The 17,866-nt window shown below is 36.1% G+C and overlaps 1 protein-coding gene across 1 annotated transcript in view; it reads right to left on the minus strand.

Annotated features, from left to right (window-relative positions):
• The window catches only part of LOC111053666 (discoidin domain-containing receptor tyrosine kinase B), a 230,478-nt gene that overhangs the window by 64,055 nt on the left and 148,557 nt on the right, over positions 1-17,866 (minus strand). The gene's annotated exons all lie outside the window — the stretch shown is intronic.

Genomic DNA, 17,866 nt, shown 5'->3' on the forward strand with positions numbered 1-17,866 from the left:
GATCCTCGATTTCAGGCATCCATCTCATATGGAATAATTGTAATTTTTTGAAACCATCCTTAATTTGTTGAGTAGTATTTCATCAAGTGAAAACGCCTGCCGGCGTGTTCAATTATGCGCATAGTGTAGTCAAAAATGAGTTTCATGAACAGAGTTTTTCCAATCAAATTATTGAACGCATCAACTCATAATAATAGGATAATGTAAGCAGGCTAATGTGATGTTAGGAAAATGAAAAATAAATTGCGAAATCTGTTACTCTAATCTCTAAATGGGAATCATGACAATGGGGATCAGCCGGCAGCAGGTTCGATTCTAGGAAAGTTTGGAGCAACATTTTTGACCGACAGTTTTTCCTGTTACTACATGCAAATATAATTGGACATATACGATAGAGATAATCTTTTTCCTGTAACTGCTACATGGCTTGAATTGCAGCACGTTTCCATTTGTCAAAAGTTCTGTTGAAAGGTTCAGGTGAAATCTCACTTCACTTGACCCTAAAAGAGAGAAAGAAAGAGTGAGACATAGAGAAAGAGAGAGCGATTGAGAGAGAGAGAGAGTGAGAGAGAGAGAGAGTGATAGATAAGAGGTGAGTATTCAACGCTCAAATCTGTCCGGATTAGTTCGCATACCAGCCTACAGATTGCGCTCAGTTTTAAGCCTGTGAAATGAGAAGATGAATGCGTTTGTTTTTGCCAACCCGCGTGCGTGTACCGTTTCCATCCAAAAGAAACGCTCGGAAAGCGCTCTACTTGTGATCGGCCACTTTCCATGAAGCGTCATGGTAACGTAAGAGGATGAAGTCGATCCTGCTTATCGCCAGCAGTTCGCTGATACTCAACAGGATTATCTCAGTGCAATGGAGAACTTGACTCTAAAAATACAGAAAATCTCGAATGATCAGTTCATAGGTAACGTTGAGCATGATTGAATGTGAATATCGAAATTCTTATAAAGCCTAATAAGTCATCATTGGAAAATCTGATAATGTATAAGAATGTATTTGTACTCTATTTTCCTTATGTAGGCTATGAGTTCTAATTAACAGTAGAATTTGGTACTATATCAAATAAAATCCAAAGTAATACTCGTGGATATGGGGAATCCAAGACCTAAGCAAATATTTTCTGTGTTTGAATAATTTAGTATAAATCACTATTAAAATACATATGAAATCGGAGTGAAACGGAAAATGATGAAGGTATGTTTTGAGTGAAAATAGCATTTTCTTCTCTGACCAGTTTTATTCATGTTATTTACAGGTAACAAAAATCACTACAGCATCCAAAGAAAAGCGGTATTTAAAAATCAACATTGCTCATTCTGCGAAATCCTGGAACTGTTATTGGATACTGATGAAACAGATCCCCCAACTTACTTCTCTTCCTCGTCGATCGCAATAAAAACAAAAGAAAACGATACTCTCCATCCACCCACTCTTGAATTTATCACCGTTACTTAGGCTTCTAGAGTTACCGGTACGAATTCAAAACTGTGAAAAAAGTTTTCTTCTAATCGTCTGTGAAAATGAAATGTATAACATGATCGTTGCGTGAATAAGAATTTCCAAACGCGCGTTTTTGTCGTGAAATTTTTTAGGCTCGTTGAAGCGTAGCGAAGTAGGTTACGCCGTAAGCTATTAGGAAGTTGGTTGGGGCTGTTTGTCGCTCGAGTAGAGTCTAGCAACATACGTGTGAAGTGATATGGCTGGAGGCGATTCACTTGCCTCATATACATATATCTATATCATACGACTCGAATAAACAGGTAGATGCGTGTGTACGTTGACAAAACCGTCCAAGGGCTGCACCACTTCTCATCCACCACCCACTCCCTCACTCAACCCATCCACCTCTTGAAGAATAGGTTAAGCCAGTAGCACCATTCTAGCGTGAACAAGGTAAGTGCATGCGCTTCAAGAGTGATATTATGAAAGCATGCTGCAAAAGCCTCCTCCACTCGTGTGTTCTGCCTCTTATACACCCCCTTGACTCTTCACCCTCATCCTCTCACGAATATTTTCTTATTTTTCCTGCAACCTGCCCATACAAATACGCCTTCTTATTGGTAAAGCATATCAGATCCGGTTTAGGTGAAAAGCTCAATTTCGGGCCCCTCTTTTTTGGAGGATCCTTTCCATGCAAAACTTGTTAGGACCCCTCGATTCATATCACTTGACTGGTTTACATTCACTTCGTTTGGAAAATGCAAGTTATCTTCGAGTGGATATTGTCCGGTGTCCAGCCGAGGAATATTCAGCTACACGTGCTGTTCACTAGAAGAGAGAGGATGGAGAATAATTCACATGTGAGATTCAAACTCTCTTTAAGTAATATAACATTTTCAGTGGTCAAGCATTCTAATGATTTAACCCATTTCCGTGAAGTAGATTCTAGATTGATTTGTATCAAATATCTAGGAGTTGTATAATGAAAATCCACATTTGTTTACATTTCATGATAGAGTGTATTAAACTGGTTTTTATCTAATTCACTAGCCTTCAAATGTCGATCTATCGAAATCTGCCTGATCGTGAAGGTTTTTTATCAAAATTTTGTAGGTAGAACGCGGTAGAATGAATCAAGTGAATTACTGCTATCAACATTATACAATATCATTATTGATGTCATTTGTCGTTTCCCGTTGTCCAATAATTTCCAATAAGATATGGATAGATAGTGAATATAATCACCAACATTGTACTGTGTAGCTGATATTGAATTAAGTGTAGGAGGGGATAGATCTTCCAACTGGAAAATAGACCGAAATAAATACGCATAATTGGACTGATATAATCGGTAATTGCAGTAATAAATTGATAGGGTTGACGAGCTCAGCTATAAGCTCAGTGACAGGTATAGGTGATAAATCAAATTCATTTATGACGATGATGACGATATTCATTCGACTACTGAACGCAGGACTGTTATGACAGTCATAACAGCGAGCGAATAGAACCGATAATGTCATCTTTTTCCCGTTCCGATTTATGATTCTGGTCAGTTGAGTATTGGACGAAAGTAGGGTATGGAGAGGAGGAGAAGGGGAGTGAAGGAAGAGAATGATGGGAATGAGATGTAATTGATCGGTGTTATTATTGGTCGTAATCAAATTTTCCCACTAATTAAATAGAACACCGACCGTCTGTTCGTCCCATGTGTGTCATATTCATTTCAATTGAAAACGCACACTCACACATGCGAATCACAATACACACTCTCGAATCGGGCCGCTCTATTTCACTTGATTACCGTAAATTAATGACGGGGATTTCACTGCTCAATCTCCACAAATAGCATTAGTTTATCGGGGGGCTGTGAAGAGCCAATACCTCATAATTACGCTGCCATTTTCGACGTTTTTTGGACGTCGTATAAATAACGTTTTTCATACGAATGAAATCAGAAGAGCATGCTGTAATTTGGATGTTGAGAGCTGAGGTTCAGCACAACGCGTGATTTGAATACAACATTGGAATGGATGAATAGATTCCGAGCACCTCTTTCTCCTCGAATTTATCCAATTATCAAACACTCAATCAATCAAATTGACAGTTATATTGAATAAATCTATCTATGATTTATATGGTTGATGTTAATTTATATATGATCAATTTCTGATATGGCAATCTGGTTGTTGGCATATTTCAATGATGTGCAGTGTAATATGTCACACGTTAATTTGGAATTATTGTATTATCAAATAATATTCATGGAACAATACGTAAGCATATAGAATGCTCCTATATTGAGATTTTTTGATGAGATTAGATTGTAAAGGATATTTCATTTTATATCACAAATGTATTATTCATTTGATTCAAATTCAGATTCTTCTCCTATTCTCTCATCGCAGGGCTTCGAACATTGCACCATTCTCATAATATTGTAGTATTAATATTATTGTCTATAATATTTACCCGACTGAGATTTTTTGAGAGTGATATGGAAATATGCACAAAATTTGTTCCGTTAAACTTGAAATAATTATTATAACTGTATGTTGATATAGTGTTATTAACTTCAGAATGTCAGCATTACTTATGAATAACATTAATGCTCCCTATTCAACGAATTGTGACAGTTAGAAATGAATCTCACAAGCTTGCAATCAAAATGTACTACTAAGTTGCAGTTGCGCTGCAATTTGTCACTCAACGATGCAGAAAAGTAAAACAAAGACTGTTTCAAGCTTTTGCCAAAGATAATCTGGGCGACAGCAGGATATGGAGCGTGAAGAAATTGAAGAAGTGAACTGAGTGCAAAGTTTCTGAGAACTTTGAAAGCTGTCGAAAGCTAAGAGGCTTGGAGACAATGGAGAAACTTATCGAGGTAATGGACAACACCAGAACAAATGTTCTGATTTCCAACAAATACAACTTTGGATAATACTCGAGAAGTGCACCGGAATACTGTTGTGAAAAAGCGTCAATACACACAAGAGGGATATTGAAAATGTTCGTCATAAAGCCGTGTCCACACTGAACAAATGTTCGACATACATGTTTGTTGAGGAGCTCAGGGACAAACATTTCAAAAAGTTTGAACAATCATTGTTTGTGAAACAAGAAATTACTGTTTTTCCAAACATTTCAAGTGATGACAGCTGTAAAACATAAAACCTGTTCTCCTCACTAACAAATATCTTGTTTGGTGACGCGTCCACACTGGCAACAGGCAAACATTGTTTGTCAAACATAATAAAATTTGCCCAAACTGTTCCAACAAACATGTTTGTCGAACATTTGTTCAGTGTGGGCACGGCTGTAAAGTACTGTCCTATAGACCACAACATATTGATAAAGACTAAATTCCTGGTTTGCCTGTAAACGAAGAAATTCATTAGTTGAAAATATTGATAGATTTACTGCTATTCACGTGTATTTCCATTCATTTCTTCAGATAGTCCAGTTGGATTGATAATTGAAATTGAAAGCCTCACAGTTCGAGGATATGAATACTGTTTTGCAAAACTTGGATTTTTAGAATGGAAAATTATTGAAAAAACAAATGCTGTATTATAAATGTGCTGGAATGAAAACCGTTACTATTTACTGTCTGTATTGTTGTATCCATGTTTTTAATTATGAGGGAACTCTTTAACGCAAATTTTGAAGAGTTTTATAACGGTGAATTGACTTGTAAGCATTAAACAAGTTATTTCAAGACATTCGTATGGCTTTTATTGGTGAGATCCTGACCGAAGTTCCACATCACCTGAATACATAATTCATTAAGCTGTCTATGATCCTCACGACAGCCCATATATTGAGCCGGGATCTACAGTTTAACATGCCCATCTGGTAACACGGAAATCACCTGTTCAAAAACTTGGTGATGAGTGGGTTTAAACCGGGGAATTGTAGGCTGCTACGCAAGCACTCTATCCACTAGACCACGGATCACTCCTATTCAAGTTATGCATTGCACACTGTGAAGGCTACTTGATTGATACAATTCAGTACGGCTCAAGATAATAATGATGTCAAATAAAACATTACAGGTAACTCTAATGGCCGGTTTCCGAACTCGGGATCTATAAGTTCTGGACTTACAGAGTCCACGACTCAAATAAGCTCTCGAGTCAAATTGATTTTCTGAGTCACGATTTTATCTTCTAAACTCCGGAGTCTATCAAGTTCTCGACTTATTTGAGTCCAGGACTTTAACGCAGTAGACATGAGGGAAATTCACAATATTTTGCTGTTGTATTGTTGGCATTATAGCAAAACGAAACAGCTGATTGCAGCGGGACAATTCAAATGAGCATGCTCTCCAAACTAATTTGTGAAAATACGTTTCAATTTCTTTGTAGGCCTATTCAAAGCAAAACCTTTAAAAGGTGAATGAATGAACATTTCATTTTACGTTATGCTGTTATTGATCATTAACTAACCAGTGATTTTGGAATAAAAATTCATTAGGCTATTTAATTTGAAAACGTATTTGTTTTAAAAAAAAACTGGAGTAATAATTAATTATTGTTATTATTAATATGTTGAATATGACATTGATTAATAACATTCAAATTGGAATATAAATTCCAAGGCAATCCTTGTATTATTTTGCTTGAACATTTTTAGGTTATATCATAAAATGAGGTTAGTTTTTTACGCATAATTCTGATACAATTATAATCCAAAATGAACTTGCAAACTATAAATTATGAATTTATATTGACTAACACAAATAATTTAGGTATCCCATGACATCTATTTGGCTTTTTATCTACTCCAAAGCAATAACTGAATTGTGTTTGCTCAGTTAAGTCTAGAACTTGAATTTAAACCCTACCCCAGTCGAGGGTTTAAGAACACGCTGTTTTTGATCCTGGACTTGACGATTTTTTATAAATCCTTAACTCGGAAATAGGCGAGAATCTAATTCAAGTCCTGAACTTATAAGCCATTCACACAGAAAGCGAAATTATAAACTCCAGGGTCTAACATGATCTCTCAACTCCAGAGTCTATTTAAGTCCTCAACTACGTTAATGCTCTGACTCGGAAAGTCAATTTTCTGACTCCAGAGTTTAAAGCCAGTTAAAGTCTAGAACTTAGCTAAATCCCGAGCTCGGAAACCGGCCCTGAGTCTTAGAATAATAATTGCAATAATAGTTATTATAATAATCAATCAATCAAATGATGAATATCCATCCATGTTCTTCATTTGTAGCATATAATATTTGGAAAAGGACACTTCAAAATGACTTAAATGTCGAGATTAGTCATGTTTGGTTTAAAAATATTACAAGGTAACTAGTAATTTTCTATAATTAAACTTTCAAGTAGTCATATTCAAATACTTAATTGGAATACTCATCCATTCCAAATAACAATCTTCTTCAGTTTAGTTCCATAGTAACGTTTCGAATCATATCCTCTCCAACACTCAAGACTGTTGTCGGAAAAAATTCAATTCATAGTGGAACGGTAACAATCTACCTATTTGATGATATCGCCGTTAATATATTCGCATGACACGACGATAGCATTGGCAAACAGGCGTGATCTTATTCGACACTGCATTGGCAAGCAAAGGATTAGTAGCCAGCCATTCAAAGTTAATCGTCCGAACCTTTAGACATTCCAATTGAAGTGCGCGCATTCAATCTAATCGAGTCTTGGATTGCATCGCATTTATCCTCGATCTCCGTCTCTTCTTCATCCTCTTCCTCATTCTCTTTTCCCTCTTCATTTCTCCTTCCTCTTCCTCAACCCATCATCCTTTGACAGTAGCCGAGTGGCATCTGTCAAACAGATTTCGCTCTCCTCACGGCCCTCTTTTTAATAGCCCTCTTTATTGGATTTCCCCTTTGTCATTGGCCTGTTCCTTTTGAAATTTCATCCCGATACAAGAGAATGCATTCAAGACGAAACTTGTCCGAAAGAATTCGATGACGCCGATTGAAGCTCTTCGATCATTATATTTGTTGAAGATTTCAATGTTAGAAAGTGGTGCATAAGTATTCTGAAACGTGATTTTTTATTCAAATCTGATCGAAATCTAGATCAGTGATTCATTTCATGAATTAGCTCTCTACTTTCAATGTAAGAGATTCTAATTTCTCACTTACAGTTCAAGCTGTAAGTCAGTCATTAAACTAATTTGTAAGAAGAAAATAACTCACTGAAACAAAATAATAATAAATAATGAACTTCTATATTATAAGTTGAATATTATCTGCTACTTCTATATAACCGAGTTTGAACGGTGGGTGAATACTGATACGCTATTACTGTTGTGGAGGACACTTCGAACAAGCATTTGGAATATGAAAAGCAAAACTACTATCACTCTAAAAGTGTTCCCAATTTTTTTTCCGCTGAGTATGATGCCCACATGAGTTCTATGTTTATGAGTGGGTAATGAGACGGATGATGATGAGAGATGTGTGGATCCACAGTTTTAGGTGGGTTCCAAACTACCATAAGGCGATATCCAAACTCATAAAATGTATTTGAAGGAGTTCTTAAAGTGGCTTCTCAAGTGGTCACCTTTCTGAATCGCGTAGCAGGCGCATGGAGCTGGACTTATCTTATCGATAGATTATTACTGCAACCACGAAACCAAATCGCTCTAAATTAATGTAGGCTATATCAATCTGCTGGAATAATACATGAAAAGAACATTGGAAACATAACTACTAATGTTATCTTTTCTGCATAACATGAAGCTATCAAATTCATGATTGGTGATTCTAGCTAAGACCAAAAAAACATTTCTATTTCACAAAATTAATAATTACGATTCTATTATATTTGCTGATAATTTGCGCAATTTTAGTAAGATAATGTTCTCAAGCTCCCAGATTCTAGATGCGTATTCAATTTTGCAGACCAAAAATATTTTAATCTCGAATTTCTTTTTTTTTTGAAGTAGGCTTAGGCCTACTATCTACTCTCTTTTTTCAGTTAGTCCATATTGTTTTTTTCTGTCTTGTGTAACTATCTATTTAAAAAGTTTTTCCAAGCTATTTTATTGCTTTATTTCTCATTAATCAAGTTTCTGTAACTGTTACCAATAGATTCTCACTGATGCTGGTATTGGGGTTTTGGCATAAAGCTGTAAGCCTCTATGTTGTAATATTTCTATTGATCTAATTAATAGAATATTTTATCCTTGACTTTTATTTGAGGAATTGGAATCTGCTGGAGAGAGAGGAAATTTCAAACCTCATTAGAATAAAATTATTATTGTCAAAATTGAATTCAACACTTCAAAATGATTGCAATACAAAAAGTCTTCTTCTTCTTCTTCTTCTTCTTCTTCTTCTTCTTCTTCTTCTTCTTCTTCTTCTTCTTCTTCTTCTTCTTCTTCTTCTTCTTTCCAGGATTAGGCATACACACCTGTTCCGGTTTCAAAGGATATAACTATTTATCTTATCATCTTTTCAGAGGTCTGCCAATATCCCTTCTACCGTAGGGTCTGTATTTCATGACAGCCTTTGGTATCCTAGTATCTGGCATTCGTTCCACATGGTTTATCCAGTTCAATCTGTTTATTTCAAGTTGTGCAGCCAATGATGATATTCCTAATGTCATCATTGCGGAATCTGTCTAACTTTGTGCAACCTTTCACACTTCGAAGAAAACGCATCTCTGCTGCTTGAACTCTGCTTAATGTTTTCTTCTTGCTAAACCAAGTTTCTGCTTATACAATAATGTTGGTACCGCCATCACTTTATAAAATTTTAATTGTGTCTCCTTCCTTGTTCTGTTTTTCAACCGGCGTTTTACAAAAAGTAAAAGAGAATAAAGAATTGAATTATTATACTACAGTAATTATACAATAAATATAACAAACTGTAGTCTACGTATGACGACCATTATACGAATAATACATTTAAGAATACATTAATGTCCTCCTATTTGTCTTATGAAAGTTATCTATCCAAGTATCCAACTATTCTCTATATCTCTCCTCTATCGATATCTTCTTTATCACCGACCAGTTCTAAAGTCACGTGTAACAAAGAAAATGCTGCATTCTTCGTGGTGAACTAATTTTTTGTGGAACTGCTTGGGCCGTACCCCCATATTTGTCTCGGGCTCCCGATCGATGCAATAAAATACCTTCTCAGGGGTGAATGTTGGGGGGGTAAGGGAACACCCCCTTTTGAGGGGGACACCGGCTTGCACCGAATGTCGTGGTTGTAATGAGCCTATTATTCTTAATTGAGTTAGGGAGTAGACCCGGTGCAGTCCCCGAGGAAAAGAATCGCACTACTAATGCTCTATTCCCAGCCAGGACGGACGAGATTAGCGGTCGAACATTATTTATCCACCCTTTTAACTGACAACACAAGTTTTATCGTAGTATCGTTAGTTTATCGGTGGTTTGATTTTGCAGAAGAAGTTGTGTATTGGAAGCTCGTAATTTATTTCATGTATTTCATCTTCATGTTAGTGAGGGAGAGATAGTATTTCATTCCCAAAGTATACTTTTTAGTATCAGGTTACAATAGTGGAAACCCCAAGGGTTGGTGTCCCCCGTATTAATATCCTCCACCTCTTGAGCTAGTTAAAATATTACTGTTGTAAAACTGTAAATAAATGGATGAATATCCATTTCATCAGTTTTCGATGGTTCAGTATGAATTATTGTGGATGAATGAGATAACAATTTACGGAAGTTTCAGTGTGCAGGCTCGATTGTAAGACAAGTGCTATTGTCAATCGGAGAATATAGCTCCTGTGCAAATAGAATTGTAAATACTAATGAAATGGTCATTAGATTCCAATATTGATTTGAAATCATTCATTCTTGATTTATGGCCACCAAAAAGGCCCAAAGGAAGAACGAAATCTGGCCCCACTAACATTTATAGAACTTAGAAGGAGTTAATATGAATACACATCACTTTCAAATAGATTATAGACATTTAATATGATAGTGGAGTTGATAGGTATAGTATAGATATAGGTATTGATGATATCGATATGATTTCATAGCAGACAATGATGATTTCATCAAAGCTGAGAGTTTGACTAAATAAACTTTCAAATTACTTGATAACAAATGAAATTTTCAGTTGTAATCTTTCTTCCTTAATTGACGCTATAGAGATGAAACACCGGGCTGAATCTTCCGAGAAGAGTGGCTATTAGAGTTATAAGAATACTTCTAATTTAGTACAAACTATTCATACCCTAAGAATCTTGAAATAAATTTCAAGTGGAAAACCTCTTAATGGAAACTTAATACCAGGATGAGGAGAAAAATAATAAATGATCTCATGTAGAAAAGATGTTATTTTTTTATTCGATTTTCCTTGACCTTCTCAATAAATTTCTTGAATTGTTTTTCAAAACTTGAAATTTTAACATTGTAGTATATAGCATAAACCATGTAGAGAATCAGATAGTCCATGTGTTGGAAAATACCACACAACGTATAAAGTCTTGTGTTCTTGAATGCAAGAGACAAACAGGAGAAAGGGAATCGGATAAGACGGTGTCGCCTTACGAGTCGAGACTTTTGACTCCACTCTTTCTCCAATAACATTGTCTCGTTCACCTTATTGCTATCACCTACAATGAAAAGATCGACTTGAGAAAGTAAGTACATCAAGAAAGAATGTTTCTTGCATGCACGAGAAAGAAAGTTGGGAAGAACGACAGGAAAAAAGAAAAAGAGTTGACTTGGAAAAGTGTGAGGCTCTATAGTAAGAACTAGAGGGAGAAAACAGTCAATCTTGATAATTCAATGAGATAACAGGGTATGGAAATTAGATTACATGAGAATTGAGGACAACATACGATAAATTGATGTTATTTGTGGCTTCTGAGTTCTTCCGTTCTTTGGGCCAAAACGTATTGCTGATGTCTGAAGAGAAAAGGAAAAGAAAAAAAATCAGCTGATGGTACTGTGGATGCATAAGCTTATATCATTATGGATGAACAAACCACATGGAAAAACCTCGTACTATCAATAAATACAATAATCCATTCATATTTACTTATTTATTGATCAATACAATAAGTACATCATCAAAACGATAGGGAGAGGAAAAATAAGGTGACCTTGTGCTATTCCTCTCCCAAATTTGGGTAAGGTTGATTGATCACAATTCATATTTTTAAAAAAATTGGATAGAGCTGTCAGATAGGTATTGAAGGGATTTCAAATAATAGAGCTTGATGTGCCAAAATATATAACTATAAATATATATGACAAAATCATATCTTCAATTCACTTCAAAAATTTGAAAAATCTACATCAGATCATAATAAATGGATATTGATAAAATAAAAGGAAATTGTCAATTAACACTACGAACTGAGGAATCTTTAGAGTGGAATAAAGTAGAATCAAACTAGAATAATAATGCTAGCTAATAAAATTCTATGTGAAAACAATTATTGGAGGGTATTACTGGTCAAACTTCAAGATCATCCTGCTCACTGGAATAACTCTTCAGCTTTGTACCTCTACTTTACAGGTTCTTCCATTTGATAGAATAATTAGATCCAGTGGAATCTCACAAGTTATTCATCTCGGTCAGGATTAGTGGTCAGGTAGGCTATGTGTGTTGACGACACACCTACACATGTGAACGTGTGTGGTGAGCCAAACTATTAGCGCAAACTCTGTAATGTCGATGAATCGATAAGCCTCAGAGGCGATTGTAACTGTAATTGGTTGCAGCATCAGCCTACAGAATAAGCCATGTAAGGCAATTCCACTGTAATAGGCTGCATTGTACCAGTTTCAACTGCTGCATTGATCACCCTTCCGATAACACTGTAACCTCAATACCTCGAATAACATTAAGGTTGGTCGAGATAGCTGACGTATCATGTGGATGAAACTTTTTTCTTTGAAGTTCAACCTGAAAATATTTGAAAGGACTGAACAGCTCTGTTATGATAAGCATGACAACTTTTATCTGACACTTGAGAAAATCCTCAATGAGTTTAAAAGCATGTTAGAGCTCGTATAAATAGTGTTAGGTTGGGTCTAGAATCCATGGAATCCGAGCAATATAATTGAAAAATTTTAGAAGCAATGACAATATTCTATATCCTCCTGAACAATTCAAGCTTAATATTCGGCAGGTGAATTTACCGCATGCAAGAAATGGAAATATACCATCGAGTGTATCGCTACAATATAGAGTGAATCTAAATACACCATCATTATATTGAAAATATACCATTGAGTGTAGCTTGAGTAAAATCTACAATCTACATAAAATCGGCCTGGAAACCACATCCCCAAATTCCATTTCAACACAAAATGAATAATAAAGAGTCATGGCGACAGTAAAATAATTCGATTACTAAACGAGGGTACAGAAGTCACGGTATTTTCCAATTCAATCTAACTTATGTTGACTTCAAAGCTTCATGTACTGAGTAGTGTAGAATATAATATTGTTAAAACATGTTTCTCTGTTTTATAACTTGTTCTCACTTAGTTGTTCTATAGATTTCTATTGAATTCAATGACCATGATTTATGACAACATTAAATAGCCGTTAAAACTCCATTTGGATTGACCGAAACGTAGAAACAAGTTCCATTTCCCCCACTATTCCTGAATCTTACGGAGGAAAATAGAATTAGAAGTCGATGTACTGGGACAAAGTGGTCATAATGTTCTTGATCACCGGAAATCGTGATTGTCCCCACGAAAACCTCAAGCATTAGACGGTCCTAAACTGTAATTGCTTGGAAAACAACGCGCTTTACGTGCCTCACAAAAGATTTGGAACGTTAAAGCTTCTGTTCTGAAAAGCCTCACATGTACTACAAGAAGTGGGATAATAATTATTGTTAATGTCGGTGCAGTAAAGAACTTGTATTTGCAATTTCTTCAATTTCATACTTTTCAATTCAGAGTTTCATTACAAATAAGTCATTGTAGTACTTCGAACGTCAAAAAATAACTATAACCAAGCAACAATGTCTTGAAGAATTTCACTTTAAATAACACCATTCATAATAGTGAATGGTTATGATCAAGTTGTTTCCTGATGTGAATGAAGACAATAAAGATCCACAACTCTCTTGATTATACTCTGATAAGGCCAATTGAGCAATATTCAACTTATTTATGTTGAAAACTAATAACCATACCAATAGTCAATAAACATACCATTCACAATAAATTATCGTAATCTAGGAATAACCTGGATAAGGCTTCACTAAAGTAGGAATACTATCCCTACCCACAAACTGCTTGTTCTCATATTGCATACAGTAAATGAAGAAATAGAAAATCTCAAAACCTTCTGGCGAGACCCACTTTTATTACTGGCTCTGATACTAGCAACTGATTGAGTGCTCTGTCATATAATTACTTTCAGCGATGAATCATATTGAAACTGGATTTTAAGGGCTGGTTTCCGAGCTCGGGATTTAGCTAAGCTCTGAACTTCGAGCAGCTGGAGTCAAAAAATTGGCTTTAAACTTGGCGTAGTCGCAGTCATAGTCACGTTCAAATTAAATTCCGAAAAACTGGAAAATTTAACACAAAATAAATTAAAAAGAGAAAATAGTGTAAAGTTTCAGCTATCTTCAATTATTTTATTTCGTCAAGGAAAAACGTTTTCAATATTATAGAAATGAGACAATAATGATTATCATAAAAATGCCCCGTTTCGGAAAGCCTTTTCGGAAATTTATGACTCCAGCTGTTTAAAGTCTAGTATTTAGCTAAATCCCGAGCTCGGAAACCGGCTCTAAATCTCGAGATTGCTTCAGCTGCTGGTATAAGTGAAATTATAATCCACTAAGCGTCTGGCTCGCTTCGCTCGCCGTATCCGTCTAGCCAGGGGGCTCCGCCCCCTGGACCCCGACTGGATCGTCCAAAAGTGAGATCAGCGGGCTCGCTTCGCTCGCCTGTATTTTCCATTTGAGCGTGCTTCATTCTATCAGAAAGTCGAAGTACTGAGAAAACGCAGAAAAGCTGTGAAAAACGTTGGAAAAACGCTGATTTTGGGCGTATCTTTGATGAAATATCAAAGTCATTTTATCACAAAATTGTTAGACCCTAGCTAAACCTTTGTACCAAATTTGAACATTTTCTGTCTATTACTTGATGAAAGAACTGAGAAAACGCAAAAAACCGCTAATTTTGGGCGTATCTTTGGCGTTATTTCAAATTCCTTCTAACGCAACATTATTACACCCTAACTGAGCTAAATTTGAACATTTTCTGTTTATTTATTCTCGATAAAGCTGAGGGAACGCTAAAAAAACGATGGAAAAACGCAGATTTTGGGCATATCTTTGGAAATTTTTCCAAATCCGTTCTTAGTGTGCCTCTAAAGGGCCAACTGAACATACCTACCAAATTTGAAATTTTATGTCATATTTTTATCATATGTTAGGACGATTCAGTCGGGGGTCCAGACTAAACGTCTGGCTAAACGGATATGGCGAGCGAAGCGAGCCTGACGGCTAGTAATATAATTATAATATTCCCAGGAATAGCTCTGATTGAAGAAGCAGTGCCCAATCAATTTTTCCGCGATAAATGCATTTCAATCTACAACTTGGTGCCAACCTAACAAAGTAAACTCAACTTAATGCCAACCCTTAAAATGATTAATTTTGTTACCAGTTAACAACTGTTTCGAAGAGATACTCTCTCTAGATTATAGTTCAATATTATCATATGGTATGGACATTTCAATTATAATTAAGAGATTAGAATAAGAAGAATATACATGCTAAAAGACGAACTTTAAACCCTTAAAAACAACCCTTGGAGTTAAAATTTTTCCAAATCCGTTCTTAGTGCGCCTCTAAAGGGCCATCTGAACATACCTACCAAATTTGAAAGTTTTTGGTCCGGTAGATTTTTAGTTCTGCGAGTGAGTGAGTGCTTTTGTATATATAGATTACAAGTGAAAATATTACCAATTTAATATGTAAGTGAAATTAGAGCATGATACTGAAGAGAGATCAGGTCTCTTCCATCAGATATCAAAATATTATTTAGAGATTTAAAGCATTGTCTTGGTAGAAATTCCAAGAGAATTGAACACTTTATGTGATATATTTGAAGCGTCTAGTGTTTGAAGTGGTTGCCAAGGTGTCCTTGAAAAACTATTCTCCGTTATTAGTCATCACTCCAGAGACTATCAATTTTATTTATTTCATAATTCCGGCGCGAAAATGGAGTTTCCTCACGAGACGAGCCACAAAAAGTGGAGAAACTCTTTTTTGACTGCGTGTTCGCTGCGCCGTCTATATAGTCACGAAGTGGCTGACTTGGCGGATGACAGGTCTTGTCATAAATAAATAGCATTCAACAGCCGCTAAAAGGGATTAAAAGTTCTTTTTTCTCCCGACCAAGGCGAAGCGCCATCCACAAGATGGATAGAAGAAAGGGAAAAGAAACAGAAAGAGAAGGAAACGGGGAAGAATGAGAATGATGAATTAGGAGAGGAAGAGTGAGGTGGGAAAAGGGTGGAGGGAGGGAAGATGAGAGAGCGTACGTGAAGAAAAATTATGCCAAGATCAAGGATCTATAGGGAAAGGAAGAGATGGTCGTGAAGGACGAATGAGTGAAGATTTGTGAAAAGTGAATTGGGTGGAGAAAAAGAAAGGAGGAGGAGAACAAGAGAGAAAGAAAGGGGGAGAAAGGAGAAAGTTGAGAGAAAAATTAGGAGCAGAGAGAGAGAGAGAGACAGAAATGTTGGTGGACGAATATTAAAAAAGAAAAATGGTAAACAGGAAAGAAATGATGAGATAGAAAATATGAGATTTCCTCTCGATATGAGATATTGAGTGGTAGAAATGGCGGAAACACAATGTAAAAGGGGGAAGATGCAGTGAGGAGAAACGGGAAGAATAAGAATGTAGCTGAAGAAAGAGAAAATAATTATTAAGGGAGTCATGGAGCAGGAGAAACAATGTGAATTGAGTCAATGACGAACCTCCATAAGCCTGAGCAAAAGAAAAGTGATGAGGAGATAAAAAGAAGATAGAAGAGGAGAGAAAATGAAAGGAATTGGAATTGGAGTTGAAGAAGAAGAAAGAAGAAGAAGAAGAAGAAGAAGAAGAAGAAGAAGAAGAAGAAGAAGAAGAAGAGAAGAAGAAGAAAGCAGCGAAGGATGATGAGCGTTGAAATGGGAAAGGCGTGATGGTGGGACCAAAAAGCTAGCGAAAATGTCGGTGTGCCGGTTGACAAGAAGACAGACAGGCACACGCAACATCCCCTCTCCTCCTTCCCATGACCCAGGCTTGCCTTGCTTCACTTTATAGCCCACCACCAGTCAGTCTACACTAAACGCTTTTTGCAACTTGCGTTCTTCCAGCCATGACTCCAACCTATTCAACATTGCCATTGTTGCCTTGTATTTCTATAATCCCAGTCAGCTACATTTGGTAATAACATACTTGAAAAGTTGTCCAGTGAGCTAGAATCTTGATTCCCTCATCCCCAATTCACTTCTGTGAAATAATCATGAAGGATCATAATCAAAGATGCTCTCAATCCAAAATAAGAAAATTATTCAATTCTTGGAGTTACTTAGGCCTACTGATAACCATGAAGAACCATAATCAAAGCCACTCTCATTTCAAAATAAAGAAACTATACAATTTTTCTTGGATTTAGAATCTTATTCATCCACCAAGATTTTGTCTAAAACAGCAAGAATAAGGAAAAATTAAATAGTCTATTTGAATTAGTTTATCCATATGAACTGTATCAAGTTCCAGTAATCTTTCATCAGGTATCGATACAATAAATTCTATTTCTTCTGCTTGACTTGGTAACAGATCGAGGTGATTGTTGGTGTTCCTCCTTTTCTGTCACTATGAAATTCTCGAAATGATTGCATTTACTGAATTGAAACAAGATCGAACGACTGTGTCTTGGAGTTGTGCACCAACACAACTGTCCCCGCACTCACACAAAAATGATTCTACTGTTCAACTAAGCCATTCGAAACGGAAAACGGATATTCGAAATTGGGACGAGGATAACTTTGAACTGGAAATGAAATCTCCAACAGTGACGAAAGCAGTCTAAAGGAGACAAAAGAAACAGCTTTGAAGTGAGCGCAAAACAAAAAGAGCAGATTGAAGAGAATGAGAAAAGAGAGAGAAGTCAGTGGAAAAGTGACCGGGAAAGCAATGGAGTGGGAAACTAATGAACTCAGACTTTCAAGTTAAGCGAGAAAAGACGAGTAACGATCTACTTATAAAATGGATTAGATTAATCCCAGCTTTTTGTCTTTCTTCTTCCAAAGATTGGATGTACATTTGCTACTGGTCGAATCCACTTTAAGCTTTTTGCCAGATAGCAATTACAGTTTCAGATTGCACTAATTTTCTCGTATTTCTTGGCCTTTCATCGTTTTACCAAGTTATCAATCTCTGGTGACTACTAAAACTAGCTTCA

This window comes from Nilaparvata lugens, chromosome 6, assembly GCF_014356525.2.
Source record: "Nilaparvata lugens isolate BPH chromosome 6, ASM1435652v1, whole genome shotgun sequence".
NCBI lineage: Eukaryota > Metazoa > Arthropoda > Insecta > Hemiptera > Delphacidae > Nilaparvata > Nilaparvata lugens.